Source organism: Saimiri boliviensis, chromosome 9 (assembly GCF_048565385.1).
Source record: "Saimiri boliviensis isolate mSaiBol1 chromosome 9, mSaiBol1.pri, whole genome shotgun sequence".
Taxonomy (NCBI): Eukaryota; Metazoa; Chordata; class Mammalia; order Primates; family Cebidae; genus Saimiri; species Saimiri boliviensis.
The window spans coordinates 82,878,210-82,894,915 of NC_133457.1; the positions used below are offsets into that span (position 1 = coordinate 82,878,210).

Below are 16,706 nucleotides of genomic sequence, written 5' to 3' on the forward strand. Positions count from 1 at the left end.
CTACACAAATACATAGAAATTAAACAACATGCTCCTGAATGACAACTTAGTAAAGGAAGAAATTAAGGAGGAAATTTAAAAATTTCTTTAAACAATTAAAAATCAAAACACAACATATCAAACCTATCGGATACAGCAAAAGCAGTTGTAAGAGAAAAGTTTATTATAGCAATAAACACCTACATCAAAAAGATAGTTTATCATTATATTAAAAAGACACCTGCAGCACTTTGGGAGGCCAAGGTGGGCAGATCACGAGGTCAGGAGTTCAAGTCCAGCCTGGCCAACATAGTGAAACCCTATCTCTACTAAAAATACAAAAATTAGCTGGGCATGGTGGCAGGCACCTGTAATCCCAGCTACTCAGGAGGCTGAGGCAGGAGAATCACTTGAACCCAGGAGGCAGAGGTTGCAGTGAGCAGAAATCACACCACTGCACTCCAGCCTGGGCAACAGTACAAGGCTCTGTCTCAAAAGAAAAAAAAAAAAAGACACCTGCACTCATATTTATTGCAGCAGTGTCCACAATAGCAAAGTCATTGAATCAACTTAAGTGCCCATCAACAACTGATTATTAGATAAAGAAAAATATGGTACCTATACATCATGTAATACTATGCACCCTTAAAAATAATAAAATTGGCCTGTCACAGTGCCTAACGCCTATAAGCTCAGCCCTTTGGTAGGCTGAGGCAGATGGATCATGAAGTCAGGAGATCAAGACCAGCCTGACCAACACAGTGAAACCCCGTCTCTACTAAAAATAGAAAAATTAGGCCGGGTATGGTGGCTCATACCTGTAATCCCAGCACTTTAGGAGGCCAAGGCAGGCAGATCACAAGGTCAAGAGTTCAAGACCAGCCTGACCAAGACGGTGAAACCCTGTCTCTACTAAATATACAAAAAATTAGCCGGGTGTGGTGGAGGACACCTATAATCCAGTTACTTGGGAGGCTGAGGCAGGAGAATTGCCTGAACCCAGGAGGTGGAGGTTGCAGTGAGACAACATCGTGCCATTGCACTCCAGCCCAGGCAACAGTGCTAGACTCTGTCCTAAAATAAAAAATAAAAAACTTAGCTGGGAGAGGTGGCACACACCTGTTATCCCAGACACTTGGGAGGCTGAGGCAGGAGAATCACTTGAACCCAGCAGGTGGAGACTGCAGTGAGCTATGGTTGCACCACTGCACTCCAGCCTGGTGACAGAGTGAGACTCTGGCTCAAAAAAAAAAAAAAGAATGAAATCATGTCCTTTGCAGTAATATGAATGGAGCTGAAGGCCATTATCCCAGTAAAATAACTCAGAAACAGAAAATCAAATATTGCATGTCCTTACTTATAAGTGGGAGCTAAACAATGGGTACATATGAACATCAAGATAGAAATAATAGATTCTGGGGACTCCAAAAGGAGAAAGGGTGAAGGTTTAAAAATTACCTACTGGCTACAACATTCACTATGTGGGTGATGGAAATACCAGAAGCCCAAACCCAAACTTTATGCAATATATCCATGTAACAAACCTGTACATGTACCCTCTGAATTTAAAATAAAATTAAATTTTTTAAAAAGTACAAAGATTGCAAATTCATAATCAAAAAATACACCTCAAGGAACTAAAAAGGCAAGAAAAAAACAAAATTAGAGAAGAAAAAATAATAAAGATCAGAGCAGAACTTAAAATAGAAACTAAAAAAAAACATACAAAAAGTCAACAAAATGGAAGTTTCATTGTTTTTGAAAAGACAAACAAAATTGATAAGCTACTTGCTATACTAACACAGAAAAAAAGAGCAAAGACCCAAATAAAATCAGAAATGAAAAAGGAGATATTACAACTGATACACTGATACCACAGAAACAGAAAAGACCATCAGAGACTAATATAAACTGCTATATACTAACAAACTAGAAAACCTAGAGGAGATAAATTAATAAATTTCTGGTACATACAACTTACCTGGATTGAATGAGGAATAAACAGAAAATATGAACAGACCAAAAACAGGTAATGAGATTGAGTCAGTAGTAAAGTCTTCTAACAAAGAAAAGTCCAGGACCAAGTGGCTACAATGCCAAATTCTAATCCTTAATTAAATACCAGCAAATCATATCCAACAGCACATCCAAAAATAATACACATGATCAAGTGGGCTTTATCTCTGGGATGCAAGAATGGTTCAACATATACAAATCAATAAACATGACACATCACATCAACAGAATAAAGGAATAAAGGACAATAAACGTAAAGGACAAAAACCGCATGATAATCTCAAAACATGGAGATAAAGTATCTGATAAAAATATGCACTGCTTCATCACAAAAACTCTCAGCAAACTAGGCATAGAAGAGCACAACTCAACATAATAAAGGCCATGTATGACAAATGCACAGATAACATCATACTCAATGAGGAAAAACAGAAAGCCTTTTCTCTAAGAACTAGAACAAGACAAGGATGTCCACTTCACCACTCCCATTCAACATAATACTGGAAATCGTAGCCAGAGCAGTCAGGAAACAGAGACCAAGAAAAGACATCCAAATTGGAGAACAGGAGGTCAAATTGTCCCTCTCTGCCTATGATATAATCTCATATCTAGAAAAACTTAAAAGACTCCACAAAAAAACTCTTAGAACCAATAAATAATTTCAGTAAAGTTACAGGATACAAAATCAACATGCAAAAATCAGTAGCATTTCTATACATGAATATCAAACTAGCTGAAAAAGAAATCAAGAAGACAATCTCATTTACAATAGCTACAAAAAAAAAATATCTAGGAATAAGTTTAACCAAGAAAGTGAAAGATCTCTGTAAGAAAAACTGTAAAACTATGAAAGAAATTCAGGAGAACACAAACAAATGGAAAGATATCCTATGCTCTTGGATAAGAATTAATATTGTTAAAATGACCATAATGCCCCAAAACAATCTACAAATTCAATGCAATGCCTATAAAAATACTGTTATTTTTCTCTTCTCCTCTCCTCCCCTTCCCTCCCCTCTCCTCTTCTCTTCTCTTCTCTTATCTTTTTTGAAATGGAGTCTCGCTCTGTCATCCAGGCAGGAGTGCACTGATGCAGTCTTGGCTCACTGCAACCTCAACCTCACGGGGTCAAGCGATTCTCCTGCTCCAGCCTCCTGAGTAGCTGAGACTACAGGTACATGCCACCACACCTAGCTAATTTTTGTATTTTTAGTAGAGACGGGGTTTCATCATGTTGGACAGGCTGGTCTTGATCTCCTCACCTTGTAATCCGCCTGCCTTGGACTCCCAAAGTGCTGCAATTACAGGTGTGAGCCACCTCACCCAGCCACAAAAAAGGAACTCTTATACACTGTTGGTGGAATGTAAATCCGTCTAGCCACTATGGAAAATCATAGAGTTTTTAAAAATCTAAAAATAGAACTGTCATATGATCTAGCAATCCCACTACTGGGTATCTGTCCAAAGGAAAATAAATCTGTATGTTGACGACACACCTGCACTCATGTTTATTCCAGCACTACTCACAATAGCAAAGATATGGAATCAACCTAAGTGTCCATCAAGTGATGAATGGATAAAGAAAATGTGAATATACAAAATGGAATACATTTTGCTATCACAAAGAATTAAATTATGTCTTTTGGAGCATCATGGATTGAAGTGGAGTTCATTATGTTAAGTGAAATAAGCCAGGCACTGAAAGACTAGTACCACATATTCTCAATCATATGTGGGAGCTAAAAAAGTTTATCTCATGAACTTTATCTCCTGAAGGTAGATAATAAAACAATAAGATATCAGAGGATAAGAAGGTTGTGTGGGTGGGAGGAGGTGATGAACAAAGGTTCGTTAATGGGTACAAACATACAGTTAGATAGAAGGTACAAGTTCTAATTTTCAAAAGTAGAGTAGGGTGACTATAATTAGCAACAATGTGTTGTATATTTCAGTGTAACTACAAGACAGGACTTGAAAGGTTCCCAACAGTTAGAAATGATAAATATTCAAGATGATGGATACCCCAAACACCCTGACTTGATCATTACATATTCTATGCATGTGAAATTTTACATGTGCCCCATAAATATGTAAAATTTTATGTATCAATTTTTAAAAAGAAGATGAAAGAGAAAAAAAAGAGGTAGCATTCATGAAAGAATTCAACTTGACCATACCTTGCTCTCAAGAGTCCAAAAAAAGACTCTCATAGCATGAATATGGAACCTCACTTACTCCTCTCTGTTTTTTAAGCCATCCTTTGCAGTTTAATTTTGCCCAGTCCAAAAGTCAATCACCCTAATTTCATCTAAGTAGCAATTTTTTTTCAAGAATTGGAGCATAATACATAAATTAATATTCTGTCAAAGCTAGACAGTCAGGTATCACTTGAAATCCATGACTTTGATGGTAAACTCCTGGTAATGTGCAAAATATCAAACTCTGTAGAATTCAAGATTTAAAATCCCACAGGATGGAAAGCCATCTGTTCAACAATGACCCTTACAGAGAAATTACATTGACTATTGCAAAGCAGTTTCTTTTATCCCAGTCAGAAACTGTGCTTTAGACACTGACTCTCAGTAGTTAGCAATCAGCAACTCCAGTAATCATACAATATTTAATCTTCAAAAGAAAAAGTAGTTTCAAAAAAGCAGAAATTATACAAAGGTTAATTTCAGTTTGGATGAAAATTACATGAATGACTCACATAGAAAGCAATTTAAATACAAAAAACAGCATAAAATTGATATGAAATGTAACTTTAAAATCTGCAAACTAAACTTTTTGAATGATTATACTATAAATTAATTTGGGTTGCCACTGATGATTAAAACGTAATGGGAACTCAAAACTGGATTAACAGGTTATATAGGCAGAAAATGTCATTATAGGTACTACAAGAATCAATTTTTGCTCAGGTTATTAAGCTAATAACCTGGAGGAAATGAAGACAGTGGGTTATGAATTCTAGTATTTCATAGTTAAGCAATACTGAAAACCAAAATAGTTCCTGAAGAAGGCCAAATAAGGAAGCTAAGGGGACCATACATTTCTTGAAATATTGTTTCTCTATTTTATTTGGAAAATAGAGCCAAAGATGCCGTGAAAAAGCTGTAACAAAAGTTATGCCCCGTGCCTGCATAGATAATTTTTAAAACACAGATGATCATAACTCCCACATTGGCATTGGCATGGTGATTTCTTTTTTCTTTTCTTTTTTTTTTTTTTTTTTTTTTGAGACAGGATCTCACTTTGTCACTTAGGCTAGAGTGCAGTGGCATGAACACAGATCACTGCAGCCTCAACTTTCTAGGCTCAAGCAATCCTCCCACCTCAGCCTACCAACTAGCTGGGACTATAGGCATACACCACCATGCCTCGCTAATTTTTGTATTTTTTGTAGAGACAGGATTTTGCCATGCTGCCCAGTCTGTCTCAAATTCCCGGACTCAAGCTATCCTCCTGCTTTGGCCTCCCAAAGTGCTGGGATTGCAGGCATGAGCCACTGCACCCAGCTAATAAGTATAGTAATTCTAAATTAAAAACTGATATTTATAATTAAATGTTAAGATACCAAAATGATAGATAACTTTTTTTTTTTTTTTTTTTTTTTTGCTGCTCCAGTCAACCAAAGGGACATTTTACTGAGGCTCCAGGACAATGGGGCCTGGGCAGGAGGCTGCCTAGGAAGGAAGAGGTTGATTTGACCTTCTTCTTGGGCACAGGTTTTTGGTGTGGCCACACTTCTTCTTGTAGCAGTTGACACCATGGGGGTGCAGGCGAGCACAGTACTTGGCGGCAGATCATCTTGTGCCAGCTGTATTTCTGGGCAAGCTGGCGGAAAGAAGGCTCAATAATGCCACCTTGCAGGCGCAGCACCAAGGTGCAGGGTGGACTCTTTCTGGATGTTGCAGTCTGAGAGAGTGTGGCCATCCTCCAGCTGTTCGCCGGCAAATACCAGATGCTGCTGGTCAGATGGGATACCCTCCTTGTCTTGAATTTTGGCTTTGACATTCTTAATGGTGTCACTGGGCTCAGTCTCAAGGGTGATGATCTTGCCTTTGAGGGTCCTCACAAAGATCTGCATCTCTGCGTCAACTCAGCCACCTCGCTGAAGTGAGAGGTAACTTTTATAGGCTGTTAATAACATTAATTCTGCTTGTTTTCACAGAATAGGGTATCATGAATTTTAAAAGCTTTCTAAAATGAGTTTAACCATAACAGAAATAAAAATTTAATAAAATATAGTAAAATGCATTACTAAAGAGGATACGGAATTTCCTATCTTAAGATTAATAAAGCCAGGAACAGATTTATCTTGACCTGTTTAAATGAAGCCAGACTGAAAGCTTAAAGTTGAATTAGGTGAAAGCCAATAATCCCTTTTCATCAGTCATGTCTGTGGATTCTCTAGTCAAATACTCCAAAAAGGCAAAAAAGTAAGTTTTGAAATTTGTGACATTCCTCATACCACAGATAATCAATCTATATGTGAAATAGCATACTGATGGGAAAGTATTTATAACAACATTTAATTGTATAGAAAAGGTAAAATATACATGAAAAGATAAGATGTATAAAAGTAGAAACCTCAGAAGAAATTTTTAACTGATTTTTGAGACAATTATCTTTCTTCAATTTCAATGTTATTACAGATAGATTTATGATTGTAATTTCAAATATACATTTATATATTTCATGTATGTTGTTTCATATATATTTCAGATATAGATCTACATAAATTATACATATATATGAGTTATATATGTGTGTGTGTATATATATCAGTTATTTTGATTAAGGAGTGACTCTCATTAGGACTTTCAAGTCAAAACAAGGTTCTCTTATTCTAACTCAAATTAACAGAGATTTCAACCATGAAACATACATCCAGGAGGCTTCCCCAAGGGTCCCTTCTTTCCACCCAGTGTTGAGTGCTGATGAGATGCAAAGAAAAAAGCACTCACTTCTCATCCTTAAGGAGCTCATATTCTAGCAGGGGAGAGTTTCATGTAAACAAGGAATTATGACATGCATTGTAAATGCTAAAATAGAGATTCACACATATCCAAAGATCACAGTAAAATGAGTTATTATATAGGCTTGTGGCCCAAGGGAAAATGAACAGCTACAGGCACAGTCAAAGGAACGTGACTCCAGAGCCTCCAAGGAAAGCTGCAGCAGAGCTCACTGCTAAAATTTTAAAAAGTATTACTAAATTACATACTGAACCTACTCCAGCAGGTTCCATTTTCAGTGCCCATGGAATTTCCCTTTATTTCTGGTATTCTCCTTATATAAAAAATTATCATTCAGCAACAAAAGCCGGCCGGTACACTCATCAGGCATGATGAGAACAGGACCCACGTAATGTTTCAAGTCAATACTGATGACATCAGTTCAAAATCAAACACAACCAAGTCATCAGCACCATAAGGAATGAAAAAAAAAAGGGCCATTTATCTTTTAAAAGGCTTTTAAATATTCAGTAGATCTAACACTATTAAGAAATAACATAGCATCAGTTTAAAGTCTTGGGAAATAGGCCTGCACTTTCCTTTCAGTACTTGTGCATTTAAAATATTCCTATCCCATTTTACTGTTCTTCACAGAGCAGCTGACAAATCATTTCTCCAAACTGGCAAAGGGTGTTGAAATTAGAATTTAAAACAAGAGTCAGCAGGAAAAATAAATCGGAGAAGAGTCTTCTTCCTTTTTGATACTACATAAATATATTATTAAAACATTTGCTTCTTTGTGTTATATGAACTTGATTTAAAAATAACTAACATACATTAAAACTAAAAATTTTGTAAAATTTTTTAAATAGCGTGATGAATGTCTTTTAATCAAGGACTTTTTTCTCATCTTAATATGATTATTTTAGCTTTTACCAGTTACAGAACATATATATCACATCTTTTCTGAAAATAACTCCTTGATCATTTCCCATTTAATTATTTTCAGTTTTATACAGAAAGCGCTTGCTGAGGAATTTGTATTCTTTCCTTTGAGAATCAAAATAATAATGTTAATGTGGTCTGTTCTCATTAAAGGCTGCAACATTGACTGTATCTGAAAAGAACTTAATATGCTCTTGGAACTGTAAAGCCAGTCCCCCTAGAAAGCCCCCAGAATCACAAAACAGCTGAAACTTTGGGCATCTTTCCCTCTCAATGTTCCAAGATGGACTTATCTTTCCATTGTTTCTTTACACTTTAAACATTCCTATTTTGTTTAACTGTACTAAAGCATGTAGGGTTACCTGCCATCCACTAGGAAGGTTTCGTATTGGCTTTTTCTCTCTAAAGACTGTGTACTCCTGCCACTGTTTTTGTTTCTCACTCAAAAAGACTTTTCTTTTTAAGCAATCACACCTTACTACTAACAAAAGATTTGCTAAATTCATTACTCCTCCTCTTGCTATTCTTAGAACTTTTTTCTCAAATACTGTGCCAGCACCAAGAAAACCCCAATGTATTTTAATTGGTTTTTGTAACTATAACCCAAGCAGTACATTTCAATTCAATCAGAAAATGAGTTGATTATTGACATCCATTTATAATTATATTTATATTTATTTTTTATCTATATCTACCCATTCATCCCAATTTTAATTTGTAATCAAAGCAAATTTAGTTGTTTGGTTAACATGAAAAGGTTGCCAACACAGAATGGAAAATTAATGTAAGTATAAAATGATAAAAAAAAAACTGCTGAAAGATAGGTAAAAATGATCACATTGTGACAGAATCCATGAAAATGTTTTACCAACACAAACACAAGACTTGCCAAGATTATGTATTAATGGTCATAATACAAGTATCAGTACCTGGACTAATTGAAAATAAACATACTGAAATAAAATTGTAGAGGAGGCTGGGCATGGTGGCTCAAGTCTGTAATCTTAGCACTTTGGGAGGATGAGTGGGCAGATCACTTGAGGTCAGTAGTTCAAAACCAGCCTGGCCAACCTGGCAAAACCCCATCTCTACTAAAAATATAAAAATTAGTCAGGCATCGTAGTGCACGCCTGTAATCCCAACTACTCGGGAGGCTGAGGAAGGAGAACTGCTTGAACCCGGGAGACAGAGGTTGCGATGAGCTGAAATGGAGCCTGGGTTACAGAGTGAGACCCCAACTTAAAAAAAATGTAGAGGAGAAAAATAAACAGAATTTTTAAATACTCAAAAATGCAATTATTGTTGATTGATTTAATTTATTCAAAGCACTAGACAACTATCTATTGCCAAATATGATAGACTAGATTGTGTTAACAGAATAAATTCTGCTTAATAGACCAGATATTTTAGTTGATTAATTTTAAAAAAGAAAACCATATGAGACTTTTTAAAAATATATTTTTATTGAGCCAAAATATCTCTGAAACATGGAGAAATACACACAAAGTATGTAGCTTAATGAATGAATTACTTAAACATGAATGTTAAGATACAAGACAACAAAGCTGATTACCACCTCAATCATCAAAGTGATCTTAAAGCTATTATTCAAGATAGTTAAATTTTTTATCCTGGAATCCACTTTGGAAACAATAGTTTTGTATAACTACCATATAACTAAACCATGTTTTGGTTTTTCTTTCAAAAATAATTACCATACAATTTGTTATAATTATACTCAAAACATGAGAATCCAAATTGAAATACAATACTTACACGTAACATTCTTTACAGTAAGCAGCTGAGATCAGAGGGAGAAGGCACAGTTTTGTGGCTGAGTCAATGAAAACAACGTATTCTTTTTTCTATTTCCTGGCTAACATTTCCATGCCAAATTCTTACCTGGGTCTCATAGCATAGGTTTCTAATTTTTATTAGGTTTTGGAATAAAACCTATGGACCTTCTTTAGTAGAACACACATAATACTATACACACATAATCGAGTTCATATACATGCCTCTTCTTCACCTCATTGTCACCCTCAAGCTAAGGCTTTACAACCTCAAGTCAAGAACTAACACAATATAGAAAAAAAAAATCTACACTAGGCAGAACATCATTGAAATGTCTTTAAAACTTATGCCCTTTAATTGTGTAATGTGGTAAAATTTAACTAGCAGATACAAGATAGCACCAAAAAATCTCAAATGATTTAATGTCCTTCCTCCACAACTCTTCTACTATCATAAAGTGACAGACAGCAAGCTAGATTCAAACTGGAAATAATGACTCTCAGTTTTGACATCTACTTCATCAGATTACACTAAACTCAAATTAGCAGACTAATCAACTGGCTCAAAATGCCATTGGCAGTAAATCCAATTCAAAATTTCTAAAACTTAAAGAACAGCCATGTTCTAAATAACTGTTTTCAGAAAAAGGATATCACCCTAAATCAAGGATGAATATTATAACATATCAATATGTGATAAGGTGACTATAATTCATTTTACATGGTCTTAGAACTGGAGAGTTCAGGATCATTAGCACCATGTGCAGACAGACTTTCACCTTAATATGTTGCCCTATTTTTATTCACTCATCTTTTCTTTTAGTGTTATCATAAGAATTAGTGTGTTCAGTGCGGGCATGGTGGCTCATGCCTGTAATCCTAACACTTTGGGAGGCCAGCGCAGGAAGATCACTTGAGCACAGGAGTCTGAGACCAGTCTGGGCAACATAATGAGACTCCTCTCTACAAAAAATTTAAAAATTAGCCAGTTATGGTGGCATGTGCCTGTAGTCCTAGCCACTTGAGAGGCTAAAGCAGGAGGATCACTTGAGGCCAAGAGTTTGTGGTTATAGTGAACTGTGATACCACTGCATTCTAGCCTGAGCAACAGAGTGAGACTCTGTATCTTAAAAGAAACCCACACACCTACACACCTACACACACACACACACACACACACACACACACACACGAATTAGTATATTTACTAACAAATTACTTTTTCTGTTCCTTTAGGAAGAAACCTATCTGTGATTATTTGGTGCTGAATCATAAATACCAGCCTTATGCTTTAAAGAATATTATTTAGCAGAATTCTCCACTATGCTGCTATTTTGAAAATTTGCCTTGCAGAATCACTATTAGTCATGTAACCCCTCATTCATACCTGCTCTTCTGAAACAGAAGATATCCATGTTACCACTATATTTTCCTGTATTGGTAAATTCATAATTGACTAAATTCCTCATCATTTTTCTTCTCTCTCTCTCTCTTTCCCACTCTTCTTTTTTATTATTAAATTTTCTTAACCAATAGAACACTCCTGCCTTTTTATCTGAATTGATTCCAGCAAAGAAGTATTTTCCTTAAAAGAAAATATAAAGAAAACAAAATCCAGAAGGGAGGAAGAAAACTTAGAAAGAGCAAAGAAAAATAAAACTCTGTATCTGCACTGATCAAAAATGAGATCAATCCCTTCTCCCTAAAATTTTTGTGTAATCTCTAGTTATTTACATTTAAAGTTGCTGAGGAAAAAAATACTGCTTACATTCAGAAGAAAGAGAATAATTCCAAAAGCAAATTACTGACACTGACTTGCTTCTGTATAACACTCACTATAACAAACACAGGCTTTACTTTATAGGATAAGAATTTTAAGGCATAACTTGGCTTTTATTTATTAAATGTAAGCAATAAAGCAGGTTACGAGAATAAGTTACATGACAACATCCATACCACTTTCTAATTCAAACCTCATGTAAGAACCCTATTTTTAATTTAGTCTTCCATCAGAATTAATTAGTCTTTATAAAAACCATCTTCAACCTCAGTTTTTAACTTCTTTGAGCATAGTTAGTGAAGGGCAAGTGAGAAAATCAGAGGGTCCAGGAGAGAGAAAGAGAGAGGAAAAAGGCTAAGAGGAAAGCAGAAAGGTAGGGAGAAATGTCTTAATACAGAAATACAGCGGAAGGAGAAAACCACAGTACTTTATTAAATGTGAAATTTAGGATTTGTCTGGAAAAAAAAAACAAGTTTTATTCCTTTTTCAAGAGAAAAAAAGACAATATTCTTAAGAAAAGCACTTAACTAGGAGGAAAACTTTATATTGAGACATTCATTTACAACTGGTCACTTTCATACATGTGGCCAACAAAATATGCAAAAATCCAGAATATCACTAATCATCTGAGAAATGCACATCAAAACCACAATGAGAAACCAGCTCATGCCAGTCAGAATGGCTATTATTGAAAAGACAAAAAACACCACATACTGGTGGTAAGGCTATGGAGAAAAGAGAACACTTATACACCGTTAATAAGAATGTAAATTAGTTCAGCCACTGTGGAAAGCAGTTTGAAGATTTCTCAAAGAAATTAAAACTACCATTTGACCCAGCAATCTCATTACTGGGTATATATCCAGGAGAAAATAAACTGTTCTGCTGAAAAGACATATGCATATGTAGATTCACTGAAGCCCTATTCATGGTAGCAAATCAACCTAGCTGCTCATCAATGGTCAATTAAATAAAGAATATGTGGTACATATATACCATGGAATACTGCACAGCCATAAAAAAGAATGAAATCATGTTATTTGTAGAAACATGGATGCAGCTAGAAACCATTATCCTAAGTGAATTAACACAGAAACAGAAAGCCATACTCCATGTTCTCACTTAAAAAGTGGAAGCTAAACATTGGGTACTCATGGATATAAAGATGGCAACAATACAGACATTGGGGACTACTAGATGGAGAAGGTTGGGAAGGAACAAGGTTGAAAAACTAATGTGAGTGTACTATGCTCCATACCTGGTGACAGAATCAGTTGTACCCCAAACCTCGGCATCATGCAATATATCCAGGTAATGACACTGTATACATACCCCCAAATCTAAAATAAAATTTGAAATTATGTATTTTTTAAAAGAATAAAAGGTTAACTACTGTATGGTTCCATGTACATAACATTCTGGAAATAATAAAACTACAGAAGTGAGAAACAGATTCGTGGTTGTCAGGTGTTGGGAACTGAGAAAGAAGGGAAGTGGCTGTTGCTATTAAGGGGTAGCATGAGAGAGATTTTTGGGGATAAACTAGTTCTGCAGCTTGATTGAACTAGTGAGTACATGAAGCTATACATGTGCAAAAACAGCACAGAACTAAATACAGATAAACACAAATGAGTGCATGTAAAATGGGTGAAATCTGAAGAACGTCTGTGAATAGTACCAATGCCAATTTCATGATTGTGATACCATACTATAATGATGCATGGAGCTACCATTGGGGGAAACTGGATGAAGAGTACAAGGAACTTCCATCACACAGTTTTCTTTTTGCAACTTCTTGTAAGTCTATAATTATTTTAAAATAAAAAGGTTTTTTTTTACATGCCACAGGAGCTCAGGGAAGGGAGTGACTGACTACCTGAGAATCTAGAAGGGCTGCTCAGGGGAGTGAATACTGAATTAGATCTTGAAGAACAAAGAGGAGTTTAGAAGGCAGGCAGGTTAGAGAAAAGGTTCTCCTGTGAGAGGAAACAGTACATATAAAGACATGGAAGTACAGAAGAATATGACTGTAAGCGGTTCTAGGTGACTGAAACAAGAGCTAGGTATGGAGAGAGGTAGGGGAAGAAGAGTAGGAACAGCAGGAGAACCACCTGGAACACTGGGAAAGTGTGCTATTCTAAGGAACACCATACTTTTTACCACTGGCAATGGGGGGAAGGGGAGAGGAGAGATCAGCAGAAAAGGGTCCTATTAACTACTTAAGAAGGAAGCCACAATGAGGACAAAGATTCTGAACAAAAACCCCAGAAGGCAAAGAAGTATTTGCTGAATTGTGAGCATCTCTATCCACAGTTAAGGAGCTGAGAGAGGATAAAGGCTCTGAGTAAAAAATAAAATAAAATTGATCGCTTCAGTGAAAACAAAAACAGCAATCAGCTGCATATATTCTTCCCTCAGAGTGCTTTTGTACCTGGAATAAAATCAGTAAAAGCATAGTAATGTTCTCAGTGAAATATACACAAGTATTAAATACCAAAAAACAAAAATCAAAATTTTTGTCTTAAACAAAATAGTTTGATAACTTCTCCATAAAATCCAATTATTTCTGAACACCTTCAAATATATTTCAAATGAGAGGAAATGACATTCCACATAATACCAGTTTCTCTGCTTACATGAAAACCCTTCTCAACAAAGATGACTAGTTTGACAGAAAAGAAACTATGAAGAATGTGGTCCAAAAACATTAATCTTGAAAGAATAAGTAACAGTGCAGCTTCCTTTACTGTAAAGAAACTGTCAAAACTGACAAAAGTAAATCTAAAAGCCTGACAAGTAAAGAAGACCAAAATAATAAAATAATTTTCTGAGGAAGTGAGACCAAAAAAGACCTAATAAAATAAATTCTATAAAATCATTAAATTATGCAGACATATTCTTCAGATCCCAGTACACAAATGTCTTCCAAAGTAATTTATTAAATATAGTTAAGATATCACAAAATTCTCCTTCAATTGCTAATTCACCGGCTTTGCTGTCTATCTACTCTCATTCATACCTTCTTTCCAAACATCTTCTTCCTTAATATGTGCTCATGTCAAGTACTGAGCCAGGCATTCCTGATATCTATGGACCACACATGTGAACAAAGGGTAGATAATGCAAAATACCTTCCTCTTGCCGGTCCATCGGCTCTCCGGTCTACTCGAAGGCCGACGCCGCGCACGCGCACTAGCCTGCCGGCCGCCCGGCCGGGTGCTACAGGCTGCAGGTGGGTGGATCACCTAAGGCTGGGGTTAAAGACCGGCCTGACCAACATGGAGAAATCATATTGGTCTACTAAAAATACAAAAATTAACCAGGCATGGTGGCGCATGCCTGTAATCTCTGCTATTCGGGAGGCTAAGGCAGGAGAATCACTTGAACCCAGGAGGCAGAGATTGCAGTGAGCCAAGGTCGGCACTCCAGCCTGGGCAACAAGATCGAAACGTCAAAAAAAAAAAAAAAAGAAAGAAAAGAAAAAAGAAAAGAAAAGAAAGAAAGAAAGAAAAAGAACAGACAATAGGTCCATATCTTCCTACGGCCAATATCTTACCCCAGCTCTGGACCAGGTAAATACATGCAGGCAATAAATATTAGTTGAATGAATGAAAAGTGAATCAATGTATATGTAAAAGGTAGGAAATCAATAAATGAACAGAAACAGGTTATGTGGAAGGTCAGACTGAGGGAATAAGAAAACCTAGAAAGTCAGACAGCCCTAAAAATATTCCCACAAAAAGCTAAAGGCTAACACACTTTTACCAAAAACATAATTTATAAAAAGCAGTGATTGACAAATCTAAGTTCAGAATTAAAAGTGTAATATATTTTTATAATATCTGTATTCCACTTATCAATACTTTCAAAGTTTTTGCTTTTCTTTAGTATAGCAAGAAATCTGTCTTTATATGGATTCCAATTATTTAAGACATTCATAAATTTCCAAGACCACAAGTAAAAAACATGAAAAAACAGGCTAATAGCATTCGTTGGCATATAATCAAACAATCTTTCTAGGCAGTGGGTTTTTGTCCCTAAAATCTCCAAATATATATATGAGTTTGTAAAAAACAAAGACAGAAAAAAAAGTCATTCAGGTTAAAAGAGGGGAAAAACTTTGCCCAGTGTCAAGCTTGATTACCTTAATTATTTTGACTTTGAAAGGAACCTTAATACAGAATTGAACTTTTTCCAGTCTTTCATCTATTATACATTAAAAAAAAAGACACTGTGTTGTTCATGATACTCTTGTCTAATTGTCTTAATTTCTTCCAAAATGTTTCATTTGCTAACTTTTCCGGCAAAATTGCAATTTAAAATCATAAATCTCTTACTCACTTTAGTATGAAGTGAGATTAATGGAGGATGCTCCTTCCACAATGGTCTGAACAGAAACTTTACACTTCAAAGTGTGTGCATGAATTGCAAAGTGTGTGCAACATACAATTCAAAGACTGTGCAACATACAATTCAAAGTGTGTGCAACATACAATTCAGGGATTCAATTAAAAGCATGTGCAACATACAATTCAACATACAATTCAAAGTGTGTGCAACATACAAAGTGTGTGCAACATACAATTCAGTGATTCAATTAAAGAAATGGTCAGAAATGTCTTCACAATGAAACAATCACACTAGACCTTCTTGTATAGGTTTTTTTTTTTTCCTCCAAGCAAGTGGTCATCAAATAGGAATTCTACACATATCAGATTTTGTAACCATTTCCACATTAAACAGAATTATCACATTGTGATAAAATGGTGACCCCACTGAAGGATCCTGCTGGTCAGTGATTTCATCATTTTATCAAGCATGTAAAGGCTATTATGTTCAAGCTGAATGTTGCTACAAGGTGGTTACACAAACACTGTTTGCTTAAAGATAGTCTGGAGAAAGAAGTCTCTTTTCTAAAGTAATGTAAGGCATTTCCCAAGATTTCTCACTAAACAGCCCAGACTTCTGACAAACCCTCTAAAAGAGTGTAGGAAGAAATATCCTTTCAAGAAAAAATAAAGATTAATTAATACATATATTGAAAACATGTACAAAGCTAACATCACATGGCCATACTAATAAATTCATTTTGGATATTTGTTTAAGCTTCCTACTAATCAAATTTTCTAGGATAATTACCATCAAGAGATGAGTTCAAGTTTTAAAAAAAGAATGCCAAAAAGCATGAAAAGTTTTCTTAACTTATTATACAAAACAAGATTAATCTGCCAG

At 35.6% G+C, this 16,706-nt stretch overlaps 1 protein-coding gene and 1 pseudogene across 1 annotated transcript in view; both read right to left on the reverse strand.

The window, feature by feature from the left end:
- MACROD2 (mono-ADP ribosylhydrolase 2) overlaps nucleotides 1–16,706 on the reverse strand; it is a 2,026,697-nt gene that overhangs the window by 1,866,420 nt on the left and 143,571 nt on the right. The gene's annotated exons all lie outside the window — the stretch shown is intronic.
- LOC141585676 (ubiquitin-ribosomal protein eL40 fusion protein-like) overlaps nucleotides 1–16,706 on the reverse strand; it is a 19,415-nt pseudogene continuing 2,709 nt past the window's right edge.